Source organism: Citrus clementina, unplaced genomic scaffold (genome assembly GCF_000493195.1).
Source record: "Citrus clementina cultivar Clemenules unplaced genomic scaffold, Citrus_clementina_v1.0 scaffold_3, whole genome shotgun sequence".
Classification (NCBI taxonomy): domain Eukaryota; kingdom Viridiplantae; phylum Streptophyta; class Magnoliopsida; order Sapindales; family Rutaceae; genus Citrus; species Citrus x clementina.
Genome location: NW_006262339.1, coordinates 30,085,334 through 30,107,422, shown reverse-complemented (window position 1 = coordinate 30,107,422; position 22,089 = coordinate 30,085,334). Strand labels below are relative to the sequence as shown.

At 36.5% G+C, this 22,089-nt stretch overlaps 1 non-coding gene across 1 annotated transcript; it reads right to left on the bottom strand.

Annotated features, from left to right (window-relative positions):
* Window positions 1-16,800: 16,800 nt before the first annotated feature.
* Window positions 16,801-16,904, bottom strand: LOC112100513. The gene has a single exon (XR_002906881.1). It is a non-coding gene; the product is annotated as a small nucleolar RNA R71 (small nucleolar RNA).
* Between the last annotated feature and the right edge of the window lie 5,185 nt (window positions 16,905-22,089).

The window sequence follows — 22,089 nt, the reverse complement described above, 5'->3', positions numbered from 1 at the left end:
CAAATTACCGAAAAGAAAGAAGAAAAAAATTAATTCAAATCTAGTGGGTCACTCAAATTTATTTCGGTGTTTTCTCTATGTGGTTGGTACTCTAAATATGGCTTTAATCTTTGACCATTAACTTTAAACGTAACACCGTTCTTTGGGTCCTTAATTTCAATTGCCCCATGTGGAAAAACAGTATGAACAATAAAGGAGCCAAACCATCGAGAGCGTAACTTATCTGGGAATAGGTGCAAGCGAGAATTGAATAAAAGCACTTTCTGACCTGGAGTGAAAGATTTTCTCATAATTTGCTTGTCATGGAAGACTTTCATTCGTTGCTTGTAAATCTTGGCATTTTCGTATGCATAATTGCGAATTTCTTCAAGTTCTGCCAGCTGTAATCTTCTTTTTAAGCTAGCTTGCTGCATGTCAAAGTTGAATTTCTTGATGGCCCAATATGTACGATGCTCGAGTTCCACAGGTAGGTGGCAAACTTTTCCATACACTAGCCTGTAGGGTGACATCCCAATCGGGGTCTTGAAAGCCGTTCTATATACCCATAATGCATCATCAAGTCTTAATGACCAATCTTTTCTGTCTGGCCTCACTGTCTTTTCTAATATGTGCTTTATTTCTCAATTGGAGATCTCAAAATAGCCACTGGTTTGCGGATGATATGGGGTCGCCACTTTGTGAGTGATTGAATACTTTGTCAAAAGAGCTTTGAATGCTTTGTTACAAAAGTGGGCACCACCATCACTGATTATCGTTCGAGGGAATCGAAAGCGTGAAACAATGTTACTTTTAAAAAATCCTGTCACCACCTTGTGATCATTGGTTCTACATGAAATTGCTTCTACCCATTTCGATACATAGTCAACCGCAACCAATATATATTGAAGGCCAAAAGAAGGGGGAAATGGTCCCATGAAGTCGATACCCCATACATCAAAAATCTCAACCACTAAAATTGGATTTAGTGGCATCATGTTCCTTATTGTAATGCTCCCTATTCGTTAACACCTATCACATGAAGAACAAAAAGTGTAAGCATCTCGAAATATAGTTGGCCAATAAAAACCACATTGTAAAACTTTAGTAGCTGTTTACTTAGCACTGAAATGGCCTCCACGAGTTTGTTCATGGTAGAATGAAAGGATATTTTGAATTTCACTTTCTGGGACACATCGTCTAATAATTTGATCTGCACAATACTTGAACAAATACGGGTCATCCCAAAAGAAATTCTTTATTTCCGAAAAAAGTTTGGCTTTGTCTTGCTTGGTCCAATGCTCTGGAAGTTGACCTGTAACAAGATAGTTAACAATGTCAGCATACCATGGTAATACTTCCATACTCATCAATTGTTCATCTGGGAATGACTCATTCAATGTTAATGGCTCTATAATTATGTCAAAATAGAGACGAGAGAGATGGTCTGCCACAACATTTTTTGTGCCTTTCTTATCTTTAAATTCCAAGTCGAATTCCTGTAAAAGTAACACCCAACGAATTAGTCTAGCTTTTGCATCTTTCTTTGTGAGAAGATATTTAAGAGCAGCATGATCTGTGAATACAATTATTTTACAACCAATGAGATAAGATCGAAATTTCTCTAAGGTAAACACTACTGCTAACATTTCTTTTTCAGTAGTTGAATAGTTCAACTGTGCATCATTCAATGTCATACTAGCATAGTAAATAACATGGGGAATTCGATAAACTCTTTGTCCTAATACTGCTCCTACTGCATAATCAGATGCATCACACATGAGTTCGAATGGTAAGCTCCAGTTTGGGGGCTGAATGATGGGTGATGATGTCAACAATTGCTTTAATTTTTCAAAAGCCATAAGACTTGAATCGTTAAAGATAAAAGGTACATCCTTAGCAAGTAGATTGCATAAGGGTCTAAAAACTTTGCTAAAATCTTTAATGAAACGTCTATAAAAACTTGCATGGCCAAGGAAAGATCTTACTTCTCGTACTGTTTTGGGGGGAAGAAAGATTAGAAAATGAGATCCACCTTAGCTTGTCAACCTCAATACCTTTGCTCGAAATGATGTGACCGAGAATATACCTTGTTTTACCATAAAATGACACTTCTCCCAAATTAAGACTAAGTTTTTCTCGATACATCTCTGTAGAACTAGTGCTAGATGATGTAAATATTGATCAAATGAATCACCAAAAAAAGAAAAGTCATCCATAAAGACTTCAAGGAATCGTTCAACCATATCAGAAAAAATGCTCAACATGCATCGTTGAAATGTAACAGGTGCATTATGTTGGGTAATAAATACTAATGCTATTGGTGTCAATGTGCAAGTGTACACAACAAGTAATAAAGTAATGAGTATTCAAGATCATCTCCACAGGGATTGATGTTATCATATTTGCTACAGCAATCTTAACAGTGCAGATTTTGTGCTAAAATAAAATAAACAATTGATGAAACTAATTTACTAATTAAAATAAAAACGCAATAAATAAAATGCAACAAAAAAAACTATCACGTCAAGCTCAAGGATAAAACTAATGGGAATATATAGTAGTTGAGTGAATAAACTCTTTGAATGGCCTTGACTATTTTCTAATGGTTGGCTCGGTTGCTGCAGTATTTGCTACAACGCTGGGCAGAATCCTTATGTATCCTCAGCCGTCGCATGTTGGATATCTTATATCTATATGCAACCTAACAATGATCAGTTGCTATGCCAACATAAGATATAGCATTACACACTTAGGGTCTATTTACCCTACAAGATGAATTCTTATGCCTAGTTCATCACTAATTTTAAATCAAGCATGACCCTTTTGGGACTCAAGTAAAACTCAATCCGGGAAACTCAATTTAAGATCAAGTATTGTTCTGATATGTTCCACTAAGATAGACCCTTTTGCGGCTCTCTCCTAACTTGTATCATTAAATGGGTGATCAACCGAAATAATGAATAAAAATAAATACTATCAAAACAAACTGCTACAACAAACATGCAGCAACACATATATTCAGTTAATAAACCATCAAGATTGTTTATCACTCAACCACAAATAAATTTAGTTCATGGTTTGTAAAAGAAAAATAAAGAACAAAGTTTCAGCCATGAAACACATCCCCATAAATAAATAGAAAACGAGAAAGCAAGAGAAGAATAAGAATGATTGAGCTCCCAATTGATTTATGAAAATTCTCCTCTTGTGCAGCCCTTAATCTCTCTCTTGAATCTTGTTTTTCTTTTGTTTCTTTGTGTTTTTCTCTTTGGGTGACGACTCCCCTTAATCCTTATGACGTGTTCTTCTTTTATAGTTAAAAATTAGGGTAAACGGAAGCCTAGGGCGTGCATAAGTCAGATTAGGAAATTGTAGATCACAATTATGCAGTTATCCCGCGTAGACCAGAGTCAGACCCCAGGACCTTTGTCCTGGAGTGTCCAAATAATGATGGTAACAATAGCTGCAGTAAGAAGTGCAAATTAGATTTATCTCCGCTTGTAAATATTTTCTTCTGTGTTGCACCACCTAGATGATGTCTTCTAAACTCTACTTATTTCCTTTAAAACACTGAGGACAATGTTTCGTTCTGGTTGGGGGGAGGGAATAATTGATAATTGTGGAATCTTGGTTAAGGTTTTACTAATTTTTTGTTGTAGAGACTAACCGTGACTAACGTTTTGTGTTGAAGATGGCTGAATATGGAGTGTAGTGACTCTAGAAAATGATCTTCTTCGTTTGAAAAAAAAAATTCTAGACATTTTCTTTTTTAAGTTTTGACAATCTTTTTTTTCTTAACTTCTTCTTTCTAATTTCTCCTTTATAAATATACACTTTCAAATTTTTGACTCGAAGATGGCTGAATATGGAGTGTAGTGACTCTAAAAACGCATCTTCTTAGTAAAAAAAAAAAACTATTTTCTTTTTTTATCATTTTAAGTGTAACCTTTCTAATTAGTTTTTCTTCATCATTTTCACATTTCTACATGCATATTTTCTTTTCATGTTTAGAATAGGTTGGGGGGTAGAATGTCGTTTGAACTTAAAAAAAAGTGTGATTTTTTAACATTGGATGACATGATGACTTTCAAGTTTTAGTATTTGTATTATCTTTGGTCTTAAGTGATGTTACGCTATATTTGCTATTCTACATGTTGATGTCAAAGATAAATATGAGTTGCTTGAAGGAATGCACATGTCATAATGAATACCAAGTGAGTTTTTGAGCTTGTCATTTTTCTTGGAGAGTAACTATTTTTGCCCATTCTTCATACAACTTAACAGTTTATTATTTTATACATGATCTCTAGATTTCCTTTGAGTCAATCCTTAAAAAAAAGAGAAAAAAATGTGTTGCTACATCTGAAGGTCCATCTAACTAGTAGATATAACAGATTATTTAGAGCCCTAAAAGACGATGGAAATGTCATCTTTGACCCGTTTGAGCCTTTCTAGCCATTTATTTTGTGAAATATCCATAGTTAACCCTTTTGACCCTTTTGTTTTTTAAAAAAAACTTTTCTTTGTCAACTTATCTTGACCCATTCCGATTTGGAATATTACCCGATGTCTTATAAGTTTCATCACCTATTTATGTTTGAGAAAAATGTAAATAATTATCTTGTTCAGTAAAGTTGTGCCATACAAAAAAAATAAAAACAAAAAAATTGTTTCAAAAAAAAGAAAAAAGAAAAAAAGAGAAAAAAATAACAATAATAATAAATAAGCAAAACGCACCTTGTAATTTCCAAAATATCTCTATTTCTTCTCAAACATATACATTGTTTTCCTTATTTTCCCTCATTATTAGTCATGTCCCTAACCTACGTTACGTTCTAATAAAAGTCCTTCTTGATTTTAGGGATCTATAGTCTGAAGTAGAAACTAGTTATATGGGCTAAAAAGATGTAGTGATGTAAAAAAAAAAAAATGAATGCATTGGGTTGACTAGTGTTGGTTAATTTTATAATCAAATTCTATTGATGTCAATGTGCAAGTGTACACAACAAGTAATAAAGTGGTGAATATTCAAGATCGTCTCCACAGGGATTGATGTCACTTGAAATGCTATAGCAATCACAATAGTGCAACTAAATTCAATCCGAAGTTAACAAATGTAGAGTGGGTTCTATTGTAATTGATGATTGTGAGAGAATAAAGTAAAACAGTACCGTAATGAATTAAACCAAATTAAATGTGTCTAAGATTCAATTGAAACTATGGTAGTTGAATGATTAAACTCTCTTTATGGGTTGACTGTTTTTCATCATGTTAACACTAGTTATTACGACAAGTGCTGTAGCACCGAGCAGAATTAATCTGCATCTTTAGCTATCGCATATTGGAAGTCTCATACCCTTAAATCTATTAACAATGACTAGTTGCTAATCTATTTATGGTATGGCATTATGATCCTTTAGTCTCTCCACCCTATAAGGTAAGCACCTATGTCTAGTGTGTCACAAATCTTAACTTCAAGTATAGCCCTTATGGGATTCAAGATAACTTAATCCAGGAAACTTAAATTAAGACCAAGTAATACTCTAATAATATCCGCTAAGACATGCCATTTTATGACTCTATCTTAACTTGAACTATTAAATGGGTGGTCAACCGAAATAACAGTTATATTAATAATAGTTATTAGAGTAAAATGCTACAGCAATGACATAACAACACATAAGAACAGTCAAGAACCCATTGGATTGTTTGTCACTCAACTATAAGCAGATCTAGTTCATATTCTGAATAAGAAAACCAAACATAAATATGTTGTTCACGGGATACATCAGAACAATCAAAGGAAGAAGATAAATATAAGTTGAGCACGGTGAAAGACAAATCCAAGTAATTCTGCAAGATTCCTCAATGTTGCTAAAACAACACTCTTCAATTTTGATCTTCTTCTCCTCTCCTCTCTAATTATTCTAATGATAATTCCCTTGCCGCCTTTTTATATTGTGCACGCCTCCCTTTTATACTACAAACTAGGGTAAACCAAAGTCCATGGGCGTGCATGAGTTAAATTAGAAAACATGCAAATCATGATTCTGCAGTTGACTCGTGCCTAAGTTTTCTCCCGCATTGTTCCTAGATTGCTACAGCATTGGTTGCTCTAACATCCGCTACAACACTGCACTATTCCCGATTGTGCTTTACTTCTTTTGCGGTCATCTTCTCTCCTCCTCTTGCTCATCTAATGTCTCACCATCCCCTCATGAATTAAGACTTTCTGAAAACCTACAATTATGCACCTGTTTTTAGCACCAATTACTTTGATTCAAACAAAACTTATTAAGACTCAATTAAAATGAATGTTTATGCAAAATATAACCAAAATGTAATAAAAGCACCTTATTTGTTCTCTAAGTGATCTTGATTTAAGTCTAGAATTGATGTAATAACTCTCATTTTCTAGAGTTATCACACTCCCAAACTTAAACCATTACTTGTCCTCAAGTAATGACAACATATTAACACTTCATGCAAATAATCATGCAACACAACTTTAGCTCTTTTATCAAATTTGCAAGGATTTTTCCACCTTCAGATCACAATCCCAATCATGCAAAATGACCATAGTAAATCAGTACTAGACTTAAGTTTCTTTCTGTCCATAGTGTGTATGTGCTACTTCGATTGAATTCCAAAGATGCTATAACATCACCAAGAGACTGCATGTAATTCAAGAGTGACAAAATTTCGTTCATATATGGGGTAGTATAAATTTCACATATTCAAACTGTTATGATTTTAAGATTGAAAACTAGAGAGTATTCAACCTCCTCACTACAACATTTATCTTTCATGTGAATGTCAATCAATTGTAATTATAACACCCAATTACTCAAACAATGCCCAGATTAGAGTTGCTGCAGCAATATCTGTAATATAATCTTATCTAGAGGTATCTTTTACTCAAGGCTGAGCATGGAGCTCATGAACAAACCTGGCTACTCAATGCCTTAGACAGAGGACTTCTTTTTTTTTTTATATATATATGTTACAACATTGCTCATAACTTTCGCTACCTTTGAACACAATTCTGCATATGGGGTACATACTCAGATCTGGTTACTCAGTAACTTAAGCCATTTCACTTCTATCTATAACTATCTCTACTTGGCATTCTCATAAATACTGAATAACACTTAATTTATCTTCATTAGGTTTTCAAATCCATACACAAATATGAGATAACAGAGCTTCACGCAACACACACACCACAAGCATAAGCATAAACACAAACACAACCCCCACAACTTGAGAGGTGTTGTGTCCTCACAAGCATCCACAATGAAGTCACATAATTTTGACAAGGACATGGAAGACATTAGAGAATACCATACAAATTGAAAAAACATACTGAAAGAATTTTTTTTTTTTATGAAAGAAATTAACTAGCAAGGAAGGAATACTTCCATGTGGTTGGGACTGCTGCACATGATGGGATGATATCAGTGCTTCTTGGATGCACTGCACAGCTTATCCTTTAGTAAAACTTGTGGGGAAGTAGCTGGCAATGTCTTTGTCTTTTTCGTCACTGGGCTGGCCAGAGGAGTTACGGCTGGGGTAGGTTGCGTGGTGGACACTGATATGGTCTGTTATGGTTGTGGCGAGGCTGCTGTAACAGTGCCTTTAAACGCACTGCCTTTCTTTTACTAGATTGTCGCAAACTGGTACGACCAGATTGGCTAGGAGTTTGCTGTGGAGGAATTGGAGTTGATGCATCAGCTGCTTGGCCCTTAGCTGTGATGACAGCAATAATATCAAGTAGCTGCTTGGCTTCTGCAGGTGTAGGTGTAACTCTGGTTGCTACAGTAGCCAGCTCTGCATCCACTAGCTCTATGTCATCTTCAGAGGCTAGAGGTGTTGTTATTTTTGCCTTGCCCTTGCCTGCAAGGACTAGAATGGAAGGTTCATCTTCAGGGTCTTCCTCTTCCTCTTCTTGAGTAATGTGCCTTTTCCTGGTTTTGGAATGAGTTGGGATGGAAGGTTCCTCATGTTCTTTCTCAAAGTTGTCCTTTGCCTCTGTGGGTGAGCTATCAGTCGCAAACTTGTCACCTTCTTCCTCAGGTTGATCAGATGGTTCAGCATCTTCTGATTCTACCCCTGCTTGTGGTTCGGCTGCAGCTTCTTCTTCTGGTTCATCTGTGGCAGTGGCTTCTTCACTGGCTTCTGCTGGAGCACATGTGGTGTTGGTGTCAAAATTGTACTGTTGGAGCAATGAATCAGGGAAGTTCCGGTGAGTGTGTTTCATGTATAGAGTAAATTGGTGTAGTTGGTTGTCCATGTGCTGTAGATAGCTCCAAAACCGATCGTTTTCCCTCTGCTGAGCTTCAGAACATTGAGTTATACTAGTGCTAAGCGCTTGGATTGTTTATTCTAAACCAATAGCTCGTCTTGCTCCTGTTACAGCAGTTGGTTCAGTTGTTGTTCTAGCACTCTCACCAGCAACTCTCTCAATGGTACGTGTCGTGAAGGCACCATCATTCTTGACATGGTCATCTCTCGCGTCAAGACGAACACCGGATACTACATAGATGCTAGTGATGAGAGAAGCAAATAGCAGGGCAACAGTTTTGTGATTCTTAACTGCACAATCCTTGATTTCTTTTTCGATGATACTACCCACATCTATGGGAAGCCCTAAAATAATGACATATAACAAGACCAACCTTTCTTGTGAAACCGTAGTAATATGAGTACTTAGCATAAGCCTAGATTTCAGAAATTTCACCTACACCTTAGCAATAGGTTTCAAATCTATCCTATTAACCACACGCCCTTCCTCGTTAGCCCATGATGCCCCTTCAATTGTAAGAGTTGTGAAGATGGTGTTCCATTTTTTTTAGGTCAATTTATCACGCAATTTGGCATACTCCCAATTAATTTCAGCAAGTAAATTATAGAAAGCATTTATAACGCGGGAGTCTAATGGAACCAGTGTGTTTCTAACCCAAATGTTGTGCTGATAATGGCTTACCAAATTGGCGTAAAATTCCTTGACTACTAGTAGCATAGGATCTCGAGGGTGGTTGCAAAATTCCAACCATCCACGCTTTGGTGCAGCATTGTGTATTGTTTGCACAATTCCGGTAAGTCATTCTGGAAATTGAAACCCTTTTTCTTCTAGAATCTTACGCGGCTCTATGAATTCTTCATATTTTTTTCGGCTTGGTAACTCTAGAAGTGTGAAGGATCTTTGAGGTGGCTGGCTATTTTTTTATATCTTGGCATTGCTGTAGCAGTAACAAATTGAGGCTAATGTCCTTGAGAGTAAAATGAGAAGAAGAGGTTGAGAATTATGAGAGTTGTACTTGCGAAGGAGATAGGGAATAGTGTCGTAGATCACTACGAAAAGTGACTCCCTTTTATAGTGGACTTTAATTGAAGATAAATCTGGTAACTAAAGATAAATGAGGGAAGAAAATTTTTTGAATTTAATGTGCATATCCCTAAAACATAGGCCAGCGAAATTAACGCATTAATTTCGGAGAGTTTTTCGCAATTGCTATCCAAAGCCATGCATCCATCTGTCATGATTTATCTCCAACGGTAAGTGAGAGGCTCCAATTTTTAATTTACTATAACGGTAAAATTGGTTGCTGCAGCACCCATTCACTTACTCTAGCAATGGTTACATACTCCACGCCAATACCCTCTTACACGTGGCTCACCTCTGCACTCTGCCACCATACAAGCTCACTTGTCAATATGGAATTCAATTGCCATACATACTTCCCATAAAAACTAAAATGAATTCTAAAATTAATTAAAAAATAAAGAGATCAAATGATAGCAAAAGTAAAGAATGCAATAATGTGAAAGGATAAAACTAAATAGCTAGAATGGAAGAACAAAATTAAATAAAATGAAAAAGAGGGAGAGCTGTCAACAAAACCAAAGGAGATCAAACTTGGTTTGAGGTGGCTGTCTCCACAATAGGTTGCCTCCCATTGAGCATTTGATTTAAGGTCCTTCAGCCTGACCTTCTTCATTGCTCAATAATTGGGTTCTATAAGGAGTAACACCTCCTTTAAACAATCTGCCACTGAGTGTATGTAATGTTTAATCATGTGTCCATTAACTTTGAATTCTTGACTTGTTTGTTCATCTAGAAAATCAACAGCTCCATAAGGATGAAATTTTAACAGCTTAAAAGGGCCAGACCGTTGTGATTTTAGCTTTCCCTGAAATAATCTTAGTCTTGTATTGTGGAGCAATACTAATTGACCAAGGCTGAATTGCCTGTGTTGAATATGCTTGTCGTGCCAGTGTTTTGTCCTCTCTTTATAGATTCTTGCATTTTCATATGAAAATAGCAGTAATTCATCAAGCTCACAAAGTTGAAGCTTCATTTCCTCTGCTGCAGCATAAATATCCCAATTTAATTTCTTCAGTGCCCAGTGTGCTTTATACTCTAGCTCTAGTGGCAAATGACAAGCCTTTCCATAAACAATTCGGTAAGGAGATATGCCGAGTGGAGTTTTGTATGCTGTTCTGTAGGCCCATAGAGAGTCATGTAACTGCAAAGACCAATCCTTCCTTGTTGGGTTCACCACTTTTTCTAAGATCTTTTTAATTTCTTTGTTGGACACTTCAGCCTGACCATTGGATTGTGGGTGATATGATGTTGCTACCTTATGTCTGACTCTATATTTTACCATAGCTGTAGCAAAGACTTTGTTGCAAAAATGAGTACCCTCATCACTAATAATTGCTCTAAGAGTGCCAAACCTGGAAAAAATATTTTTCTGAAGAAAAGCCACCACTGTTTTAGCATCATTGGTAGGTAATGCTGCAGTTTCTACCCACTTGGAGACATAATCCACAGCAACAAGGATATATAAGTTCCCAAAGGATGGTGGGAAAGGTCCCATGAAATCTATTCCCCAGACATCAAAAACTTTAACTTCCAGAATGTTAGTCAATGGCATTTCATGTCTTTTAGTTATGTTTCCTGTCCTTTGACACCTGTCACAACATTTAACAAATTCATAAGCATCTTTAAAAATAGTAGGCCAGTAATAACTTGATTGCAGAACTTTAGCAATTGTTCTGTGACCACCAAAATGTCCTCCATATGCTGCAGCATGGCATGACTCCAATATATGGGGGATTTCTCCTTCTGAAGCACATCTTCATATTATATGATCTGAGCATAACTTATATTAATGTGGATCATCCCACTGATAGCTTCTAACATCATGAAGAAATTTCTTTTTCTCCTGAAACTTCAGCTCAGGTGGTAGCATCCCACTTACTAAGTAGTTAGCAAAATCTGCATACCATGGAGATCCTGACTGCTGCAGCATCTGTGCTTGCTGTACTGCCAACAGCTGTTCATCATGAAAAGTTTCAATGATGTCCCTTTTTGTCAATGTACTAATGTCTGCTTCCAGCCGTGACAGGTGGTCTGCTACTTGATTCTCAGTCCCCTTTCTATCTTTAATTTCCAGATTAAATTCTTGAAGCAATAAGATCCATCTGATTAATCTTGGTTTGGCATCATTCTTTAAAATTAAGTATTTGATGGCTGCATAGTTTGTGCATACAGTCACTTTAGCACCTACAAAGTAAGCTCTAAATTTGTCAAAAGTAAATACTACTGCTAGCAATTCTTTTTTTGTAGTGGTGTAATTGATTTGAGTTTGAGTAAGAGTTTTGCTTGCATAGTATATGGAGTGAAAAATCTTATCCTTTCTTTGCCTTAATACTGCTCCCACATAATGATCACTAGCATCACACATCAGTTCAAATGGTAAAGTCCAGTCTAGAGATATAACTACTGGAGCATTGATCAGAGCTTTATTTAATTCTTCAAATGCTTGAAGACAATCTTTGTCAAAGTGAAATGGTTTGTCATATTCCAGCAATGAGTATAATGATTTACCTACCTTGGAAAAATCCCTAATAAATCTTTTGTAAAATCCAGCATGACTCAAAAAACTCCTAATACTCTTTATTGAAGTTGGAAGTGGCAATTTATCGATTACCTCTATCTTACCTTTGTCTACTTCAATACCATTCTTTGATACCTTATGACCCAACATTATTCCTTCTTGCACCATGAAATAGCACTTCTCCCAATTGAGTACTAAGTTAGTCATCTCACATCTTTTAAGAACTTCTTCTAAGTTAGGTAAACAATCATTGTATGTCTCTCCAAAAACTGAGAAGTCATCCATGAAAACTTCTAAAGTCTGCTCTACCATATCAGAAAAAATAGACATCATGCATCTCTGAAAAGTTGTTGGAGCATTGCACAACCCAAATGGCATTTTTCTGAAGGCAAATGTTCCATAAGGACAAGTAAATGTAGTCTTCTCCTGATCCTCTAGAGCTATAGCAATTTGGTTGTAGCTTGAATCCCATCTAAGAAACAATAGTATTATTTTCCAGCAAGTCTGTCCACCATCTGATCTATGAATGGAAGTGGGAAGTGGTCTTTCCTTGTGGCTTTGTTGAGCTTCCTGTAATCCATACATACTCTCCATCGAGTCACTGTCCTTGTAAGAATAAGTTCATCCCTCTTATTAGCTATTACTGTTATCCCTCCCTTCTTTGGAATACATTGAACTGGGCTCACCCACGAACTGTTTGATATTAGGCATATGATTCCAGCATCCAACCATTTGATGATTTCTTTCTTCACCACTTCTTTCATAATAGAGTTCAACATTTTCTGGTGCTCCACCGAATTGCTGTAGCAATCTTCTAACAGGATTTTATGCATGCATATTGATGGGCTTATCCCCTTGATGTCTGCCATGGTCCATCCAATTGCTCTTCTTTATTTTCCAAGCAAATCTACTAGACTATGTTCTTGACCTGTATCCAAAGTAGAAGAAATGATTACAGGGAGTGTGTTATTTTGACCAACATAAACATACTTCAAATATGAAGGTAACACTTTTAATTCAAGACTAGGAGGTGATTCAATAGATGGTAAAGTTGTTTTTACTTCCCTGTTTGAAAGATTCAGATGCTCAATAAACCTATTGTGCCTATCAGATTACTTTTCTTCCATCTAATCTATCTGATTTGCTGCAACATCTTCCCCATCTACATCCTCAAAGGTGGTGACTTTATTGATTTCATTACTACAGCATCTGTCCACTCTGTCTGCTACAACAAAATCCACGACACTTAGGAAATTACAATCTTCTACTTCATCATGGCTCCTCATAGCCTCTAGTACATTAAATGTGACTTGCTGATCATTCACTCTCATGGTGAGCTCTCCTTTCTGCACATCAATCAGAGTCTTTCCAATTGCTAGAAAAGGTCTTCCAAGTATAATGGGTATCTCTTTATCAGCTTCGAAGTCTAGTACAATGAAGTCTACTGGGAAGATGAATTTGTCCACCTTCACCAGTACATCCTTAATTTTTCCTTCAGGATATGCATGAGATTTGTCAGCTAATTGCAAAGTGAATGTTGTTGGTCTACATTCTCCTACTTACAGCTGCTTAAATACAGACAATGGCATCAAATTAATACTAGCTCCCAAGTCACAAAGTGCTCTACTAGCATACCTAGTTCCTATAGAGCAGAGTATTGTAAAACTTCCTAGATCCATCACTTTTGTAAGAATCTTACTTTGGAGCATATGGCTGCTCTCCTGTGTTAAAGCAACAATTTCAAATTCTCCTAACCTTTTCTTTCGTGCCAAAATGTCTTTTAAAAATTTCACATAATTTGGCATTTGCTCCAAAGCTTCCACAAAAGGTATATTTATGTGTAATTGTTTTACCACTTTTAGGAATTTGCTGAACTGCTTGTCTTGTTTTTGCTTCTGGAACCTTTGTGGGAAATGTGGTGGATGTCTAAACTGCTGGGTAGCTTCAGGAGGTACCAAACTCTATTTCTTTGGTTTGGTGTAGGTCGTGGCTACTGGTGTTGCAACTTCTTTTTCAGCATGTTCTGGTTGAATTCCTTCTGCAGTTTTTGTAGCTTGGCCCATGTAACCAGTGTCTTGATGGGGGGATTGTTGTAACACGCTTCCATTTTGAGGTGGTTTTTGTGATGAATTGAATTTCATTCCATTTTTGGTCACATCAACTGGGATATCAATATTCTTTCCAGATCTCAAATTAATTACTTTGTAGTGTTCTTTGCTCGCTCTCCTAGGGTCTTCTGTGTTGCTAGGTAGGCTTCCTTGAGTTTTGCTACTCATTGCTGTAGCAAGTTGTCCCATTTGGTTCTCTAGATTTCTCAAGGATACAGCTTGACTCTGCACAATTGCTTCATTCTTTGCAATGTATTCCTTAATCAGTGCTTCCCAATGAAGTGATTGGATCCTAACTGATATGTTTTTGTCCCTAACTCTACTGATGAAAACCAGATGATTGAGTGTTCCTATTTTGTCCATTTACTGCTGGAGCATTTCGATTCTGACAGCTCCATAAGAAATTTGGGTGTTGTTTCCATCCAAGGTTGTAAGTATTTGAATATGGGTTGTTCTGAGGCTGTCGATTGAAATTACCTACATAGTTTACTGATGCTGGATTTCTAGGACAATTATCAAAGTCATGTTCTTCACCACAGTATACACAAGAAAGTTCAGCAACTTGCTTCACTACTGCTGGAGCAGATGTCATGGCCTTTACCATGTTAGTCAATGATGTCACTACTGCTGTAATTGCATCTATGTTATGTACCCCTGTTGATCCTCTTGCTGCTGGTTACCTGGTTGATGGCCACTGTTGAGTGTTAGAAAATGCATATTTATAAAGGACAAAATCGTCATTTTACATTTCAAGCCTTACTAACAACCCTTACTTTTATATATTTAAGCTTCTTATAATTTAATTATGTGTATTTTATTTTAATTAAGTATTTTATGTATTTTAGGGGCATCATAATCATTTCACAATGAACGAGAGATCAGACGGCAAAACGGACATTACTTTTGAACTCAGGACGGTCGAAAACCTTAGGAGGAGGATAAAAGGAAAAATGGCACAGTTCACATGTACAGTACTATTCACATGTACGGTACTGTCTACGTTACTGTTCACGACACTGTTCACATAGATGGATCGATGATGTGGCATTGACTAATGATGTGGCATTGACTGATGAGGTGTCACGATCCTGTTGGACTAAAATTCTTATGCACTGTTGATCGATGACGTGGCAGCATATCAGTGGACGAAAAATCTCGTGTACGGTACATGCATTACATAGGATTATTTTCAACCAAACCGCGTCACTGTTCAACCCGGGTTAAACCGTGTTACTGTTCACCCGCGTGGTCAAACTGCGTACTGTTGACTGATGATGTGGCGCAATCCTGAGCGTCCAAACTGTTTTTAATCCGATGGCCACGATTTACTCAATGTATCTATAAAAAATGGGTCTCCCCCCTGATTTGATGGCTCTGAATCCATTTTTGGATTTACTCAATATAGCTAATTTTCTTCCACGATTTACTCAATGTAGCTAATTTTCTTTCAAGCTTGGGTTGAAGGTGAAGTCTCAACATGTGTCATGAGCTTTATTTGGTAAATTTATTTTCTTTTCCCCTCTAGTTTTTGTGGATGTTTTGACTTCTCGTCGACAAATAATAATAATCTCGTCTAGATACCGCCTTGGTTTCACCGGCTCTTTAATATAAGGTTATTATTATTTGGCACGATAAGCCCTTAGCACCACATTGATTAGAGTGTGGTTCATGAGGTGTGAATTCCCCCCTCATGATTTAATTGGCATTAATAAGAAATATTTAGCCCATGGTGCATGTTGATACGGATCCAAATACCCAAGTACGTCATTTCAATAAATTTCTCTTCAATTTATTCTTGCCATTTTAATTCCAATTTTAGGATAATCTAAGTCACTTTCACCACAAATCCAACCACCCTCATACAAAATTAATTCTACATATAATTAAAATCCACCTCCTCGTGGGATCGACACTCGTCACCATTGATCTATACTACAATAGATTCGTGCACTTGCGAGTTCAATAAAATTTGCACAACAAGTTTTTGGCGCCGTTGCCGGGGATGTAAGTTATTTCAATTTGTAGAATTAATTTTTGTCAATAATTTCTTTTATTTGTTTTCTTGTATTTTTTCTTATTAAAAAAAAGAAAAAAATGAATATATATTTAGAGGTTAGTATTTCTTTTCTTTCTCTATTCTTTACAATTCTGCAATTTAATTTTTAAGTTATTTTTCTTTGTAATTTTTAGTTAATTTATTTTCACGTATTTTTTTTTAGTGTGTTTTTATAGTAAGGTTGTAATAGCGCAATAAGGTTAGTATCCTAATTTCTCCCTCTTCTTTATTTTTATTTGTTTTGTTCCCATCTTTATTTTTATTTTATTTATTTTGCATGCATGGTCGAAGGTCATTATTACCTAATCTTGAACCTATAGACCTCTAACTTGAGAAAACACTTCACACACACAAACAAGTTAAAAATAAAATGGATTTGCAGCCACAAGAGAAGCCATTTAAGGACTACTTCAGTCCTTTAGGTAATTTGAGCACATCATGCATAAGATACCCAAATGTAGCTGCTAGGAGTTTTGAACTAAAACCTAGTGTGCTAAATTGTCTCCCAACATTCTATGGCCTAGAAAATGAGGACCCATATAATCATTTAAATAATTTTCATGCTATTTGTCAAACATTTAAATATGAGAAATTTTCAGATGATGATGTAAAACTTAGACTATTTCCATTTTCTTTAAAGGATAAAGCTCGTTCATGGCTTAATACATTGCATGCTAATAGCATTGCATCATGGGAACAAATGGTAACTAAATTTTTAAATAAATATTTCCCAGTGTATAAAACCAATGCTATTCGCAGGGAAATTTCAGAGTTTACCTAGAGAGATGACGAGCAGTTTTTCGAAACATGGGAGCGATTCAATGGGCTACTCTTAAAGTGTCCACATCATGGGTATGAGACATGGCATCAATGCCAATACTTTTTAGAGGGATTATTGCCGAATGTGCAAGAATGGCTAATGGCAACAAGTGGAGGAGAGCTAATGTCAAAAAGTGCATCAGAGATTTGGGAATTCTTCCAGCGACAAGCGGATAATTCCTAACAACGGAGTCGATCACTCCGGAATACTAGAAGAATTAAGGGAGTAAATGAGTTTCACATTGGCGAATCAAGTTAAGAAATTAATGAAGTCAAAGCAATAATTGAAGGTCTATCTCGACAAATAACATCGTTATCGACTGCTAAATCAACAGAGTCACATGACCATGACTCATACTTAGATCAAGCCAATGCCGTAGGTGTAATGAGAAAACCATCAAATTACAACCCATACTCCAACACATATAACCCTGGATGGAGAGACTACCCCAATTTTTCATGGTCTCAAGGATTCCAACAGAATGGACCAGCAGCTCCAACTCTACCAATGCAACCAATTCCTCAAATTCCTCAAGCCTCTCAGCCATCATTTAGACCATACAATCAAAATCAGAATTACTCTCAACCAAGACCATGGGAGGATGCATTCCAGAATTTCAAGAATGTTACTCACTCCACGATTGAGCAACAGAACCGCACCATTGATGGACTACGAAATGAGTTAAGAGCAGGCTTCAACTCACAAGCCCAATTAGTTTCAAGCCTCGAGAAGATGGTAGAATAGCTTGCCTCTTCAGTTCAGACCTTGGCAATGACTGTTGAGAAAGGCAAGTTTCCAAGTCAACCAGTGCCTAATCTTAAAGGAGTGCATGAAGCAAGTACCAGTTCACCACAGCAGCATGGAGAGGTCAAAGCAGTCATGACCTTGCGAAAAGGAAAAGAAGTCGACAACAAAGTGGAGATGCCGGTGACAAAAGAAAATCAAATTATACCTATGAATGTTGAGGACTCACCATTGGAAGAGAAAGAATAAACCAACTCACGAGAATATGTTCCCAAAGCTCCATTTCCTCAGAGGTTAACTAAAGGAAAGAAGGAAAAATCCACAGGTGAGATTCTTGAAATCTTCAAACAGGTAAGTGTTAACATCCCTTTACTTGATGTTATAAAACAAGTTCCATCTTATGCCAAGTTTCTTAAAGACCTTTGTACTAAAAAGAGAAATATTCACGTTCAAAAGAAGGCATTTTTAACAGAAAACGTTAGTTCTATCCTCCAACATAAAATTCCTCTAAAATGCAAAGACCCAGGCTCCCCTACTATCTCATGTAGCATAGGGAACCACACAATTGAGAATGCCTTGTTGGATTTAGGAGTTAGTGTAAATCTGTTGCCTTACTCAGTATTTTTGAAACTTGGACTTGGAGAATTACACACAACTCCAGTGGTGTTACAGCTTGCAAATCGGTCCACGAAAATACCTTGTGGTATTGTGGAGGACGTGCTTATCCAGGTAGACAAGTTTTATTTTCCTGTTGATTTCATTGTAATTGACACTCAACCAATACAAGATTCAAGGAAGCACATCCCCATTATTCTAGGCCGACCTTTCTTGGCAACTGCTGATACTCACATTCAATGCAGGACTGGAAATATGCAGTTCTCCTTCGGCAACATGACTATAGAGCTGAACATCTTCAACATTGCCAAACAACCTCATAATGCAGATGATGGAATTGTTGATGTGGATTTAATTGAAGCATTAGTTGATGACACTTTTCTTTCAAACCTCAGTGATGATCCTTTACAAACATGTTTAACTCACTTTGGTTTGGATTTTGATATTAACAGATCGGTCGATGAGGTCAATGCCCTATTTGACTCAGCACCATCCATGGACACTAATAAATGGAAGTCAAGAGTTGAACAACTAGCACCATCAGAAAAGAAACCCATCTCATCATCAGAATCACCACCGAAACTCGAGCTCAAACCATTACTCAACATATTGGAATATGCATTTTTGGGAGAAGAAAGTACTCTACCGGTAATCATCTCCTCATCTCTAAATGACGAACAAAAATATAAGTTGTTGGATGTTTTAAAAAAGCACAAAGGAGCATTAGGATGGATCATAGCAGACATTAAAGGTATAAACCTAGTAGACTGCATACATTCACCTTGATGAAAATGTTAAACCTATTAGGGAAATGCAACGTCGGTTAAATCCTAATATGAAAGAATTTGTTAGAACTGAAGTCCTTAAGCTATTAGACGCAGGTATCATTTACCCAATTTCTGATAGTTCATGAGTCAATCATGTACAAGTTGTCCCCAAAAAATCAGGAGTCGCAGTAGTTATGAATGCCGATAATGAATTAATACCAACTAGAGTGACAACAGGATGGCGTGTACGCATTGATTATAGAAAGTTGAATTCTGTCACACGTAAAGACCATTTTCCTTTACCATTTATCGATCAAATGCTTGATAGATTGGTAGGCCATGAATTTTATTGCCTTCTAGATGGCTACTCAGGATATAATCAGATTCCTATAGAACCAAAAGATCAAGAGAAAACTACTTTCGCTTGCCCTTTTGGCACATTTGCATATAGGAGAATGCCATTTAGATTATTTAATGCACCTGCTACATTTCAACAATGCATGTTGAGCATTTTTTCTAATATGGTTGAACGATTCCTTGAAGTTTTTATGGATGATTTTTCTATCTTTGGTGACTCTTTTGATAAATGTTTACATCATCTAACACTAATTTTGCAAAGATGTAGCGAGAAGAACTTAGTCTTAAATTGGGAGAAGTGTCATTTTATGGTAAAACAAGGTATTGTTCTCGGTCACATCATTTCGAGCAAAGGTATTGAGGTAGACAAAGCCAAAGTGGATCTTATTTCTAATCTTCCTCCACCCAAAACAGTCAGAGAAGTAAGATCTTTCCTTGGACATGTTGGTTTCTATAGACGTTTCATTAAAGATTTAGCAAAGTTTCTAGACCCTTATGCAATTTATTTGATAAGGATGTACCTTTTATCTTTAATGATTCTTGTCTTGTGCCGTTTGAAAAATTAAAGCAGTTGTTGACATCATCACCCATCATTCAGGCCCCAAACTGGAGCTTACCATTTGAACTCATGTGTGATGCATCTGATTATGCAGTAGGAGCAGTATTAGGACAAAGAGTTGATCGAATTCCCCATGTTATTTATTATGCTAGTATGACATTGAATGATGCACAATTGAACTATTCAACTACTGAAAAAGAAATGATAGTAGTAGCGTTTGCATTGAAAAAATTTCGATCTTATCTCATTGGTTGTAAAATAATTGTGTTCACAGATCATGCTGCTCTTAAATATCTTCTCACAAAGAAAGATGCAAAAGCTAGACTAATTCGTTGGGTGTTACTTTTGCAGGAGTTCGACTTGAATTTAAAGATAAGAAAGGCACAGAGAATGTTGTAGCTGACCATCTCTCTCGTCTCCACTTTGACACAATTATGGAATCATTACCATTGAATGAGTCATTCCCAGATGAACAATTGATGAGTGTGGAAGTATTACCATGGTATGCTGATATCATTAATTATCTTGTTACATGTCAACTTCCAGAGCATTAGACCAAGCAAGACAAGGCTAAATTCTTTGTGGAAATAAAAAATTTCTTTTGGGATGACCCGTATTTGTTCAAGTATTATGCAGATCAAATTGTTAGGCGATGTGTCCCAGAAAGTGAAATTCATAATATCCTTTCATTCTGTCATGAACAAGCTTGTGCAGGTCATTTCAGTGCTAAGAAAACAGCTACTAAAGTTTTACAATGTGGTTTCTATTGGCAAACTATATTTCGAGACGTTTACACTTTTTGTTCTTCATGTGATAGGTGTCAACGAATGGGGAGCATTACACGAAGGAATATGATGCCATTAAATCCAATTTTAGTGGTTGAGATTTTTTATGTATGGGGTATCGACTTCATGGGACCCTTTCCCCCTTCTTTTGGCCATCAATACATATTGGTTGCTGTTGACTACGTATCGAAATGGGTAGAAGCAATTCCATGTAGAGCCAATGATCATAAGGTGGTGATAGAATTTTTGAAAAGCAACATTGTTTCACGCTTTGGATTCCCTCGAGCAATAATCAGTGATGTTGGTGCCCACTTTTGTAATAAAGCATTCAATACTCTTTTGACGAAGTATTCAATCACTCACAAAGTGGCAACCCCATATCATCCGCAAACCAGTGGCCAAGTTGAGATCTCCAATCGAGAAATAAAGCACATATTAGAAAAGACGGTGAGGCTGGACAGAAAAAATTGGTCATTAAGACTTGATGATGCATTATGGGCATATAGAACGGCTTTCAAGATCCCAATTGGGATGTCACCATACAGGCTAGTGTATGGAAAAGCTTGCCACCTACCTGTGGAACTTGAGCATCGTGCATATTGGGCTATCAAGAAATTCAACTTTGACATGCAGCAAGCCAGCTCAAAAAGAAGATTACAGTTGGAAGAACTTGAAGAAATTTGCAATGATGCATACGAAAATGCCAAGATTTACAAGCAACGAATAAAAGTCTTCCATGACAAGCAAATTATGAGAAAATCGTTCACTCCAGGTCAGAAAGTGCTTTTATTCAATTCTCGCTTGCACATATTCTCAGGTAAGTTACGCTCTCGATGGTCTGGCCCCTTTATTATTCATACTATTTTTTTCACATGGGGCAATTGAAATTAAAAACCTAAAGAATGGTGTTACGTTTAAAGTTAATGGTCAAAGATTAAAGTCATATCTAGAGTACCAACCACATGGAGAAGACACCGAAATAAATTTGAATGACCCACCAGATTTGAATTGATTTTTTTTCTTTTCGGTGATTTGATTTTTTTCTTTCTTTTTTTATTATTCTTTTGCTAATTGAAATTATTTTTGCATAAGTGTGTTTGTTTAACCATTAAGTTTTTTTTATTATCATTGTTAATCATGAGTACCATACTTAAACTGTTCCTCCTGAACATTCTTAAACCACTTCAACGTGTAAAATCTCATCTCAAAAGGCAGATTCGATTTTGTACGACACATCGTATTTGAGCTCTGCAACCACCAGAGTTAGTATCCTATGTTGAGGGTTTAGAAAGCCAACTCAGAGACATTGAGAAAAGTGTTTACAACATCCAGTTGGAGCTTGAGGTAAATTCAATAAGAGGATGATTTTAATTTTCTTTGTGTGTTTTAATTT